Here is a 13,670-nt window from a genome sequence, read left to right on the forward strand (position 1 = left end):
ATGCGCAATGGGAGCCATGCGCATGCTCAATGGGAGCCTTGCGCATGTGCAGTGCACAGTTAGTTGCGGTGGCCATTAAAGGGAACTACAATTCCCAGCAGCCCCAGGGGATGCTTGCCATGTGGATACGCACAGCCAATAGGGCTGCTAGATCCATGGCTGAGGGAAAAAGATACATTTGGCACGCAGAGAGCGACCACGCCAGTCGGGTGCAGGACGCCAAGGAGAGAGCTAGTGTTTCAGGTTCCAGTGGCCCTGAGTCTAGGCCAGATCTCCCTTATAGGCCCCAGCTAGTCCCCGACTCACAGTAGTGGCAAAGTGCGCATAGGGAAGGCCCTTAAGCTAGGGACACCCTTTAAATGTGCTCTTTAATGTTGCTGCGACAGTGGACAGAGCCACGTGGAGATTGTGGCCTACGGTCTGGGACCCAGTCCACAGGTCCCCCCTAAAAGACATTTACAGGGACACACTCCAGCTGGAGATCCCTCCAGAGGCAGATGCCTGGCGGATGAAGAGGATCCGGTAGACCACGTCGTGGGATCAAAGTGCGGTCCGACGGATCACCATCTAAGTAGGCCTGGTCTGGCCTAAGACCAAGAAATGTACCCAGCATGCACCAACGACCATACACTGTGGGTAGCGCTACTCCACACACACCCATTTGGGAGGGATTGACCTTGTAGACACCGGGGTGGTTAGGTGCCCAGGGCACCTCAGTTATTTGGGGGATCCACAGGGTTGAGTATGGTGTGGGTAAAGCCTTGTGGGGTATTGCCTGGTATTGTATTGTACTGTGTATTGTGTTGATATACAGTATGTGTGGTATAGTAAATCAGTTATATATATATATATATATATATATATATATATATATATATACTGCACCGGCACAGCTTAGTCTAACAAAAGACGGGAGCTGGCCGGGCACGTGACGGGCATGTTGCCGAAAGTTGCGTGCGCGCTCCCCGCACGTTACCTGGACTATCCTGCGCCTCAATAGAAAAGCGCTATGGCGCTTTCTATTGAAAGTGCCCGAGGCGCGGGAAAGCGGCCGCGAACCTTCCCGGTTCGCGGCGGGGTACTGACGCACGGCGCCCGCGTTTTTTTTAACCGCGGTGACGGTCGTATTAGAATAAACAGTGTCGCCACTGTACATATATATGTACTTGTATTTCTATACACATTCTATACACATTGTATTGGTTCCTGTGAGAGGTTATCCTGCTTTGCTAGGATCCCTCTCAGGTTGAGGCGCTGTCACCAGAGAGAATGCAATCATCCCAGACTCCCAGTGGCGGAGTATCAGGCCTCCTGCATGCCAGACATGTACGCAGCACACATAGTTCCCTTAGACACAGGAAAAAGGGGCTACATTTGGAGGTGCTGCAGAGATTCAGACCTGGGGTGCCCGAAAGAGTAGTACTAAAAATTGGAGAACCATGTTCTGACCCTCCAAGTCTGCGACTGGGCCATGGAATTCAATGAATTTCCCCGCCATGTGGTCGCAGTGGGGGACGTTCCAGCCGAGACCACCCCACGGTAATTAAGGCAGTTCCCCAGGTTAGCTAATGCCTGGTCTCTAGGGTGAAAGTGGGGCCCCTGCAAGACCTCTCCATCCAAGAAGACGTCTGAGAAGAGACTCATAGGAGTCAAAGAGTTCGACGTCCTCCAATGAGAATGGCGTATGATTCGTTAGGTGCACCTCACTATGAGTCTCAGCAGTTGTCTCGGAACAGGTTTGCCTCTGTTATGACCATGCTCAATGAACTTTTCAACTTGGTATAGTTGTATTGTACATAGTTAAGTTGTATGATGCGCTGCATTTTCATTATATAAAAGTTGTATATGTTGTTTCCAAGCGAGGTCGTTGGATTTTTCACCAGGGGCGGATGAAGCCGCGTCCCCCTTCTTATCTCTGGGGTGGGAGCTGCCTGGCTAATTTTAAGCCGCCGGAGCGCCACGCAATCTGGAGTTGGGGGCAGTCATCTTGGCTAGGTGCACAGTATGGCGAGGCGGCACATGTGCAGTGAGGTAGTAGGGCAGCCATCTTAGGTTTGACTCTGCATAATCTACAGCGGGACTATATGTCCAAGAATCCTCAGGGCTATGTGAGCAGGAGGAAGGATATATCTTTGGTGCGCAAACACCCCACAAATCACTCTGACAGAGGGCGGCAAGAGAGCAGGTAGTGTGCAGAAAGCAGTGCCCCTGGACTAGGCCTAGGCTTCCCCCCTTTCCCCCCCTTTAGGCCCCAACTAGGCCTATAGTCACTTCAGCAGAGTATTGTTGGGAAGGCCCCAGTTTAGGCTACCTCATACAATGGGTGGTATTGACTGGGAAGGACACCAGGGTTATTGGTGCCACTGCACCCTCAGTACTTTGGGGGAACCACCACGTGTTGGGGTATTGGGTGTATACTGTGGGTTACAGTAATATGGTTATTATATGTGTGTTCAGTAACTATTCTTTATCTACCTTCTGTGTGTTATTCATCACTGTGATTGGTTCCTGTGAGGGGTTATCCCGCTAATGCTGGGATCCGCCATAGATGGAGGCCCTGCGCTGATAAGGAGAAAAACTCACCCCAGGCTCCCAGTGGCGGAGGCTTAGGTATCCTGTGAGCAGCAGGTATAGCAGCACATGAAGTTTCCTTAGGCATAGGGAAAGGGGGCTACACATGATTATAGTCCGTCAGTATTGGGAGGTACATACGTGCTTACACTCAGTCAGTATTAGGTGGTACGTACGTGCTATACTCAGTCAGTATTGGGTCGTACATACTTGCTTATGCTCAGTCAGTATTGGTGGTACACACGGTATGTGCTTATACTCATTCAGTATTGGGTCGTACATATGGGCTTATACTCAGTCAGTATTGGGTGATACATACTGTACGTGCTTATACTCAGTCAGTATTAGGTGGTACATACGTGCTTATACTCAGTCAGTATTGGGTGGGACATATATGCTTATACTCCGTTAGTATTTGGTGGTACATACGTGCTTATACTCAGTCAGTATTGGGTGGGACATATATGCTTATACTCCGTTAGTATTTGGTGGTACATACGTGCTTATACTCAGTCAGTATTGGGTGGGACATATATGCTTATACTCCGTTAGTATTTGGTGGTACATACGTGCTTATACTCAGTCAGTATTGGGTGGGACATATATGCTTATCCTCCGTTAGTATTTGGTGGTACATACGTGCTTATACTCAGTCAGTTTTGGGAGGGACATACATGCTTCTATTAATCTATGGAACCTCACTCCTGATGAGTAACTAAAGTTAAACTCATACATTTTTTTTATTACTGTACAAGTTCTCTTTTGTTTCCCATTGTGATGACATACTTTGTTTTACTGTAATCACTGCCAATTACATATGAACTCCTAACTAGTGCCTGACAAACACTCTTTATTGTATCATTTATCACATGTCCTATTGTGCCTTGCCAGAATACATTTTTGGAAACCTGTTAAACAGATCTTAAATGATAAGACAATCCTAAAAATCCTGGAGCAAGGGTTGCATGGATGGGTGTTTTCAGTGTATCTATGTTTCACAATGTTTTGCTATGTGGAGCTGCACCTTTAAGCCGTTAAACATAATGTAAATGCAGGAGACAACAAAACACGTGATCTAATATGTAAACATAGCTCATCTGGGAAATACCAGCTGTACTGGAAAGAGAATCAATAACATGCCACATTGCCACATCACCTCAGTATGTTCTCTGCAGTGTAAAAAAAACTATGGCAAGAATGAAAAACATTAACACTCTAACTATACTGTTCAAAAACAGTGAACAACAAATGTATAATACAGAGGCAGCCCATAAAATGAGCAGCTTAAAAGTCCTACTGAGCAGCAGTATTTTAAGAAGTCATTATTTTTATAAGTTGTTGTATGTTTTGTTGTATTTAAATAATTACATGTAAGAGATTGAGTTTTCAAGATAACATACTGTACTTCCATTCTTCAAATGTGCTTGATATAGCCAGTGATGCATTAGTGAAATAACTAACGAGTGACTCACTGTGAGTGCTCAATTACGTGCCATTACCCAGAATTCCTGGCTGCAATGGAAGCACTGTTTTGTAAGCGATAATGGAGAAGCACAGTACTGCAGACCTGACTGAGACATGCAACTATACCGACAAGTGGTATTTTTTATTTACTGAAATAAGTGCAAACCACATAATTATATTACCTGCTTTTGGAAATGTACAATGTAGATGCTTCCTGTCGTATCCCTACTGTTCTGTATTACTGTTTAGTAAAAGAAACATTTTAAAAATATTAAATTAAACAACTTGACTGGGGTAGGCATGATAGACCCCACTGGGGAATAAGTACTGAGTACTGAGTAACAAAGACAACTGCCACCAAGCTGGAGGAATAACGCCACAGCATTTATTAATGTAGCAGGGTTCCCCCCTGGCCCCTCCTCCTTATCTCCGCTGTGGTGGTTGGCGCGGGTACCGCCAAAGTCAGCGGCTAGCCAAAGAGGTGGGGGCAGTTACCGGGAGAGCTCCAGGGATCAGGAGGCTCCGCGGCGCATCCGAATAACGGGGGCCACCATTTTAAATAGGTCTGCGCTTGTGCAGTGCTGTAGCTCAAGCGCAGGACCAGCAGTAGATCGGTGGGCAATGCCAGAAGATTGCACATGCGCAGTGTATGCGCGTGAACGGCAGCGATGTGTAGGGAGGCTCTGAGCAGGGACTGCATGTCCCATGAGCCTTAGAGAGAGTATCAGCAGACCCAAGGCACCCAATAGGGCTAGATGATTTCCCTGCTTGATACATTGTGTGCGCTAGGAAGCACGCCAGTCGGAGCTGGGACAAGGAGAGGGTAAGAGGTATGTGCAGGTGTCTGTGGCATCTGTACTAAGCCAGAAACACCCTGTTACGCCACAGCAAAGCCCTGACTCCCCTTTTAGCTTGTGGTTGCTACAGGGACTGGCCTAGTAGTTAGGGACACAGCCCTGTAATACCAGAGAGAGTGAGGGACACAGCCAGGACGTGTTGGTATCCTGGCCCTTGGTGGTCTGCAACTAGATCACAATCTGCACAATGAGAGACATTCGAAAGGTGGACCACTCCACGCGGGAGCCACCCACCGTAAAGGCAGAGGCGTCGCGGAGCACCTTTCTGGATCCATGGATCCCAACGACAGCATCTGCGCGGCCAGGTGTGGCATCACCCGGCAGATACCTCACCGCAACACGTGCACCAACGTAAACCTCAGTTTAGTGGGCACCACTGTCTCACACACTTGGGTGGGTGTGGGACTCTGAGGACACAGTGTTGGGGGACATGGTGTGGGGTTATGGCCCTCCGAGGCCTAGTGTTACAGTTGTGGCTCTATTGTTTGTTGATTATGATCATTACTATGCATGTAGTAAACTTGTTCTAATTATACCATTATGTATTGTTTATTGTATGTGTCCTGTAACGGGGTCATTCTACACCATAGAATCCCGCGCAGGTAGAGGCGCTACAAAGCATCGTTCCAGGATACACCCCAGGCTCCCAGCAGCGGAGGCTCAGTCCTCCTGTGAGCAACCATGTATTGCACCCTACATGCCATAGCTACACATCTCCCAGGGGTTGGTGGAAAGTGTGCTACATTAACAATACAAACCGAATTATAACTTGACCCCAGACTGTCCCGTACCATATATATATATATATATACAGTGTTCGACAAATCTATACATTTGCTCGCCCCGGGCGAGTGGATTTAACATCGTGGCGAGCTCCTATTGGCCCAAGCAGCACACGTTTGGTACTAGGTGGCGAGTAGATTTTTTTGTGTGGCGAGTAGATTTTTTGGTGATTTGTCAACCACTGTATATATATATATATATATATTAATATATATATATATATATATATATATATATATATATACATACACCTGTATATATGGTATATATATATATATATATATATATATATATATATATATATATATATATATATATATATATTGTGACAAACGCCCCTCTTTTGTAGCACTGACATCTGTCTGGGATCTTCCCGACACAGTCTTCTAAGGTTAATTATATGAATAACCGGATCATACAAAGTATTACGTTGTTTAACTCAGGCTTCTGCCTGCTTTATTTTCATCCCAGTAAGGGACTGCAGCTTTAACAGGTGTAGGCAGGAGGCACTCAGATATTAACCTTCAGCGGTTTACTCATATCACTGTTATAATATTTCACACACTGTCACTTTAAGAAACCAAAAATAAATCATATAAAGAAATCCTATCTCATTCAGGGATCTAACTACACAGCAGAATCAGCCTCTCTAACGTTTGCTGGACCAACTAACCTGGTTCCCCAGCTTAAAACAATGCCCTCTCATTTAGGGTCACTAGATACAGCATACAGTGGTGGCCGGCTTAAAACTAATGCGGCTGCCGCCGCAGTTTAAAAACATCTGCAGGCGGCATGTGGCTATCTTCAGCCATTTTTCGGCCAGTTTACCTGCGCCTCGGGCGCTTTCAATAGTAAGCGCCATTAGCACTTATCTTTTAAAGCGGCAGCCGCGTGGGAAACTCTGTTTTAAACGGAGAAAAGCCCGCGATACACCCGGCAAGCTTTAGAATAAAGCTGGCTGGGACAGTAGAGTCTTTTAGATACAGCAATAGAGATTTGCTTGGCTTATCTGTTCATGTTGGGAACTCGGTCCCAAGTGTCCAGGCACCCCTGACAATCCAAGCCACAACCATGGCCCACATAGCTTACCCGCTACCTCAAACAGTGCTAACATACTGCAGAACGTTACTGGGGGAATCCTGCTCTAAAGCAGACTTCCTCCATTATAAGTTCATACTCTATTCCTATAACACTGCCCTCTCCCTTGCCAAGCAAATCTACTTTTCTTCACTCATACTGTATAAACTTTGTCCTCTAAACCTCAACATATATTTGCCACCTTTAACTCCCTTCTCCACCCAACTACACCTGCACCCCCTTCTATCCCTAAGACCTGGAAAACTGCCAGAGTTGTCCCAATCTTCAAGAGTGGGGACAAAAACACTGTCTCAAACTACAGGCCAATATCACTTCTCCCAATTCTATCCAAAGTCATGGAAAATGTGTCCACTCCCAATTAAGCGATTTCTACACCAAGACAAATTTCCCTAGCCAATTCCAATCTGGATTTCGCCCCAAACACTCCACCGTAACTACCCTGCTAAAATTTTGCAATGAAATCCAGTGTGGAATGGAACAGGGACAACTCACTGGTGCAGTATTCCTAGATTTTGCAAAGGCTTTTGACACAGTCGATCATGCTATCCTACTTAACAAACTCCAGAGATCTGGAATAGGGAAACATGCTTTAAACTGGTTTCAGTCTTACCTATCAGGAAGATCCCAACATGTGTCCATTTCAGGCTCTAACTCCAACCCCCTGGATATCACCTGTGGTGTCCCGCAAGGCTCTGTTCTGGGGCCCCTACTCTTCTCAGTGTTCATTAATGATCTTCCCACAGCTTGTAAGGGAGCCTCAATAAACATGTATGCAGATGACACAATCCTATATGCACACAGTCATAGCCTCTCTGACCTTCAACACATACTTCAGTCTGACTTTTTGAGACTCGAAAACTGGATTTCCCAAAACAAACTGTTTTTAAACACTGACAAGACTGTAACAATGGTATTTGGGACCAAGACTAAATTTGTAAAGCTTCCAGTGACTGAGCTCCTGATTCGAACCAACGCTAACACCACCCTAACACCTGTCACTAGTTTTAAATACCTGGGCTTATGGTTTTAATCCCACTTAACATTCGGGATGCACATTGATACCCTGACAACCAAGACCTATGCCAAACTAGGGGTACTTTACAGGAACAAATCCTCCCTAAGTCTCCTGGTCAGAAAGCGTATCGCACAGCAGATGCTAATGCCAATTATTGACTATGGAGACATAGTATATGGCTCGGCTCCTCAAACCCACCTTAGCAAACTTGACACCCTTTACAATTCAATTTGTCGTTTTGTTCTCCAATGCAACTACTGTACAACACACATCACTGCGAAATGCTCAAAGAACTAGATTGGTCAACACTAGAGTCTAGGCGCAAAGTTCACCTTTCCTATCTTGCCTTTAAATTCTTCATGGGCAAGCTACCCAGCTACCTGAACAAGCTCCTCACCCCTACCACCTGCAGCACTCATCACCTGAGATCAGACTCCAAAAGACTATTCATGGTCCCAAGGCTCAACAAAGTATCCGGACGTTCCTCCTTCTCGTTCCGTGCACCCCAAAACTGGAACAACCTACCAGAGACTCTCACATCCACCACCAGTTTAAGTTCTTTCAAATCTAAGGCTGTCTCACATTTTAACCTGGTCTGTAACTGTTTCATACGCTCATAATATACATTTTCTTTAACTGTGCACGCAATGTCTTGTATATAATGTATACCCTGTTCATTTATGTAACTGTACTTGTAACCATGTACTATTTGTTTTACTCTGTGCCCAGGACATACTTGAAAACGAGAGGTAACTCTCAATGTATTACTTCCTGGTAAAATATTTTATAAATAAATAAATAAATCTTCATGGCCCAAGACCTCGCTGTCTACTTTACAGACAACATTAAGTCAATCAAACATGACCTCTTCATGCCAATCTCCACACTAAACACCTACCTCCCTCAAACACCTAAATCCACCTCAGCTCATTTCCCCCATGACTGAGGATGAGGTCTCCATGCTCCTCATCTCATCCTACAACCTGCCCCATTGTTCCTATTCAATCAATTCTCCTCCCTCTCTGGCACACTGTGCCCCACCCTTACTCACCTTTTTAACCTCTCACCAGCACATTCCCATCTTCTTTCAAACATACACTCATCACGCCCATTCTAAAGAAACCTTCTGTGGGGTACCGCACATATTTAGGTACATAGTATAGCGAAAAGTGCATTAAAAGGTAATTCAATTAGGGATTCCCTGCCCAACATAGCTACAACAGCTAATCTTGCATCAATTGGGACAATCTCGCCAGCTTTGACATGGCGAGATCAAATTTGCGAGTATTTCCACACGGTTTTGCATTATGGACCTAACAGAGGTGGTAGAATGCCAGCAAATTGGCAACATTTGCGAGATTGAGACATTTTAGGCAATATCGCATATATTTGCAGACTCAAAAAAATATATATTTTTTTTTTAAATGCCGCTTGGATTCTTTCTTGAAGCCTTGGGGAGGTAATGTATCAATTTTTTCCAGCTGCAAAACAGATACATTTGTTGTTCTATGTACAGAAAAGACGGCTGCTAAACAGAGGCAGAAATTAATTAATTTTTTTTTTTTTTTAAAACATTGTATCCTATCAGACTTATTTCTTTTATAAATCTGGTGCATTAGATTTGATCCAGTATTGCCCACCTTTTTCAGCTAGGAGACTTTCATACAGTACATACTGGAACCCAACTAGTCTTTCTTGTACCAGTTTTAGCCCTGTAAAAGCAATCATATAAATCATATAAATCCATGTTCTTCCTCTCTTGCATCTGGTTCAGTTTTGAGATCATTTTTCACAAATTTAGCAGCTAAATGTTGGTTTACATTGTTTATAAACATTTACTGTACAAGGAAACTTTCCAAAATTATTTAAAAATACTCACTCTTTCGTTTGTCTTTTTGAAGATACACTAGTGGCTTAGTTTTAAGCCTTTAAACATTTAACTGATGTTAATATACATTGATTTTAAGGGGGTTATTCATTAAACTGTGATATTGCTGATCTGGACATTATGGGGGTTATGCACTAAGCAGTGATAAGTGGGTTTTTTGGGTGCTATGCACAAAGCAGTGATAAGTGCTTTTAAGTGAGATAACTACCTTTATAGCGTGATACTGCCTGCTGTGAGATTCACAAAGCAGTGATAACAGTGCAGTATCGTGCTATAATGGCTACTTAAAAGCACTTATCACTGCTTTGTGAATCTCACAGAAGGCAGTATCGCGCTATAAAGGCATTTATCTCACTTAAAAAACTTATCGCTGCTTTGTGAATCTCACAGCAGGCATTATCACGCTATAATGGCTTTTTATCTCACTTAAAAGCACTTATCACTGCTTAGTGCATATCCCCCTATCACATGAAGTCAATTGGAGTTTCTGGGGCGTATTCACAAAGCAGTGATACCGTTACTGTTAAAGACATTTACAAAATGTTATTGACCATTTGACATTGAAACAGTTGTATTAGTTTCCTAATGCTCAGTAATGTCACAGTAGCTTGATACAAAACATAGTATTAGCCCAACCAGACTGTGTGAGTATTTATTAATCGAAGACAGAACACGTATTTTCAGTTACTTAAGAAGCATTGTTTTCATGCACACCCAAAATATCTATTTGAGTGCACTTTTTTTTCTTGAGTAACTTCAAATATCCAAGTACTTAAACAAGAAGAAATGTAAAGAAGAATGTACTCTGTCAGTGCTTTAAATGGGAGGACCTCTGGCACTGGAAAGGGTTAACAGATGCCAAGATGTAATTTTTGGAAGTGTAATACATAGCAACCAAAGTGCTACTTACATCCATTTATCTAAGTGCGCCTTAGTAGGTGGCAATACTGCTTGAATGTTCACATCACTCAATCATTCTCCAATCTTGTTAGCTTAATGACTTAGGTACCAGTGATTATTTAAGTGTACCATGAGACCAATATTTCATATTAGCGAATGCTATCTATCTAAATTCATGTAATCATTAGAATAGCTCATTTGACCTTTTATTATACAGAAAATATATGGCAGTTATATGTGTGAAATATTACATGTCATATAACACCTGGTGTGCATTTAAAGAAAAGGGAGAATTACTTTCTTAGCATATTTTACAACTAATTGTGTGGTTTTACATTATGCCTCTCATTTATCAATGTCCACATAGTCCTTTCTAATGAGGCTTAGGGTTGGATTAGAGCAAATAAATAAATATATAGGCATTTCTGATTTATTCTGGTGTTATGGAAGTCACATAACACTTAATTTGCATAATCTTCTGGCAAACAAGAAACAGAATACTATTAATGAATAGGGGGGGGGGGGGAGAGTAAAACCAAAATAGATTTGTACATAAACTTTCTTTTTTTTTAAAGGTCTGTAAATCAGCATGCGAGTCGGTGTGGCATCGAGCGTAGGTGAAAGATGCATGTAATTTTTTTACTACTTTGGAATGTCTCTTTGTTTATGAGCATATCAGTTATTACGGCTGGAGCTCCCCGGTCCTGAAGATATAAAGCTACCACATTTCTGGATGCTGTAATCCAATGCGTGAGCTAGCTCTGTATTAGAAATCTAACAGGGACTGCTCTGAACGTGATACTTTATTTAAAAGCTTTTGATGCTGTTTATAGTTATTCTTAAACAACAGCATATTTGAAAATCACCCCCCCCTCCCCCAGGCATTTAGCTGTGTCGGCTGCCACCCTCCATCTACTTTGGAATCCCAGCGTCAAAGGACTCCGCAGACGTCATTAAAGTGACGGCGCAGTGTGTCTGTGGGAGAACGTTCAAACATATACTGAGAGCTATATTATTCTCTTATGCTACCAATAGTGGAGCATACTTACAGTACTGTTTATTCCATCCATGCCGGATTAAGAAGTGTGTGTATTTAGCCAAACACCTTATGCCTGCAATGAGGGCAAATATATATATATATATATGGGCAAATATATATATTGCAAATGTAAAGGGGGAAATGGGGAAAGGGGCACTGCTGCGCTAACTGGAACTGCACAGTGAGAGGAATGGCAATTGAACAGTAATGTAGTAAAACATAGAGGAGTATACCATATACTAATAGTGAAAAAATATGAACTATTACATGTTAAAATATAATATAACATACAACACAAACATTTGGAAGTGGGGGGGGGGGGGAACGGGAAGGATGGGGTGGGACAGGGGGGAAAAGGAAAAAAAGCCCCTAGAGACAGGGGAAAAAATAAAAATGTGTAAAAAAGTGTCTTGATACTGCTACTGGGTTCCGCTGCCGGTCTTCAGGACAAACCACCTACCTCTCAATCTATGAAACAAAAAGAAAACAGTGCGGCTCCCATAGCGTAAAATTGTAATTTAATATTAAAAATGTCGTGTAGATGAATCACGGACACTTACAATGTGCAGGTAAAATAGAGACATGAATATAAGATCGTTTGTAGTCACCACGATGGAGCCTCTGTGGAGAGATGGTACTGGGATGTCCTACACACTCTTGCTACGAACGCCAGGTGGGTGCGCGCGCACCTAGTCTCCTCCTGGAAATAGATCTCACTAAATACAAAACTTTTTTGACAACCTCGTGGAGTGCTGCCTCTGATATTCGCTCACACGGTATCGTATCACCTATATATATATATATATATATATATATATATATATATATATAACATTTGGAGACACATCCTAGTCTTCAGAGCACCTACAGAACGTACTCTTACAACGATCGTAGTCACTACATATATGTTTGTATTTTAATACCTATTTTATATTCATAGTGTGACATTAAAATATTTTTAAATTATCCAGAAATCACAATTAGTGATCGAATGCTCAGAAAATAGGTTTCTTGTTCTTGTGCATTTGTTAAGCATTTACCTAATGAGCTCCTCTATCAAGCTGTAGTGGGTTTCATTCTGTGTTCATAAACTTAGTGAGCAAGCTGAACTTTTGCTGATCTTCCAGCTGCCATGTTACACAGAAGGCAATGATAACAGTACAGTAAAAAAAAAAAAAAGATAGGGCAGAAAATGGCAATACACTGCCATTTGTTATTGGAAAAGGGTCTAGGCTGGTAGTGAGAGTTGCAGCAGGCTGAACTGATACCTTTTTTGGGAAGCCCTACTGGCTCCGATTATCACAACAGCCATTTCCACACTTTTGTATTTATAAAAAAATGAATTGATATTGAAGAAATGGCTGCCTACCAAGTACAGCTGAAACCCTGTGTTTCTATAAGAATGCTGGAAATTAAGCACATGGAATTCTGGGACTTGTACTTGTAGCTCCCCTGCTATGGACTACTAGCAGTTAGTAGTAGTAGCAGCTGGGAGGTTGCATAAGTTGGGCCCAACATCTGGTGTGCGTGCGGAGGTGGGGCCTCAGTGAAGGCCAGACAGCAGCAGGAGAGAGCAGGAGCCCGACATTCAACAGACCCTGTATGTATACAGTATATTCTATCTGATGTATACACCTTTAAGGCCGGGCAAAGGAGGGTTACATACTTTTTCTGCATTTACTTACAACTTGCAATTATGTAGAGAAGAACTGTCACTTTCAGAATATCATGTTGATAAGAGCAGAAGAAAATAATATGCAAAACTACAAGGGGGGGGGGAGACAATGTTACATCTTGCACTACTTTTTTTGCCCAAGATCTGCAGCTGGAAGACTTTGATTCGATACATAACCTCCTAAAATGTCATTGTGGCAGGATGTGTTAAGGCAGCCATAGAAGTGAGAATGAATATTTCTATAGTCCGCGTATTTAAAGCAAGTGGGTCAAATAAATAAGTAAGTCGTCTTTCTAAATTATTAGAGTTGACATTTGTATCTGTCTTTAGTTATATTCATTAAGAGTAATCTTTATATGCAACAAGGACACTACAGAGTA

This window comes from Ascaphus truei, chromosome 5, assembly GCF_040206685.1.
Source record: "Ascaphus truei isolate aAscTru1 chromosome 5, aAscTru1.hap1, whole genome shotgun sequence".
In the NCBI taxonomy this organism is placed as follows: domain Eukaryota; kingdom Metazoa; phylum Chordata; class Amphibia; order Anura; family Ascaphidae; genus Ascaphus; species Ascaphus truei.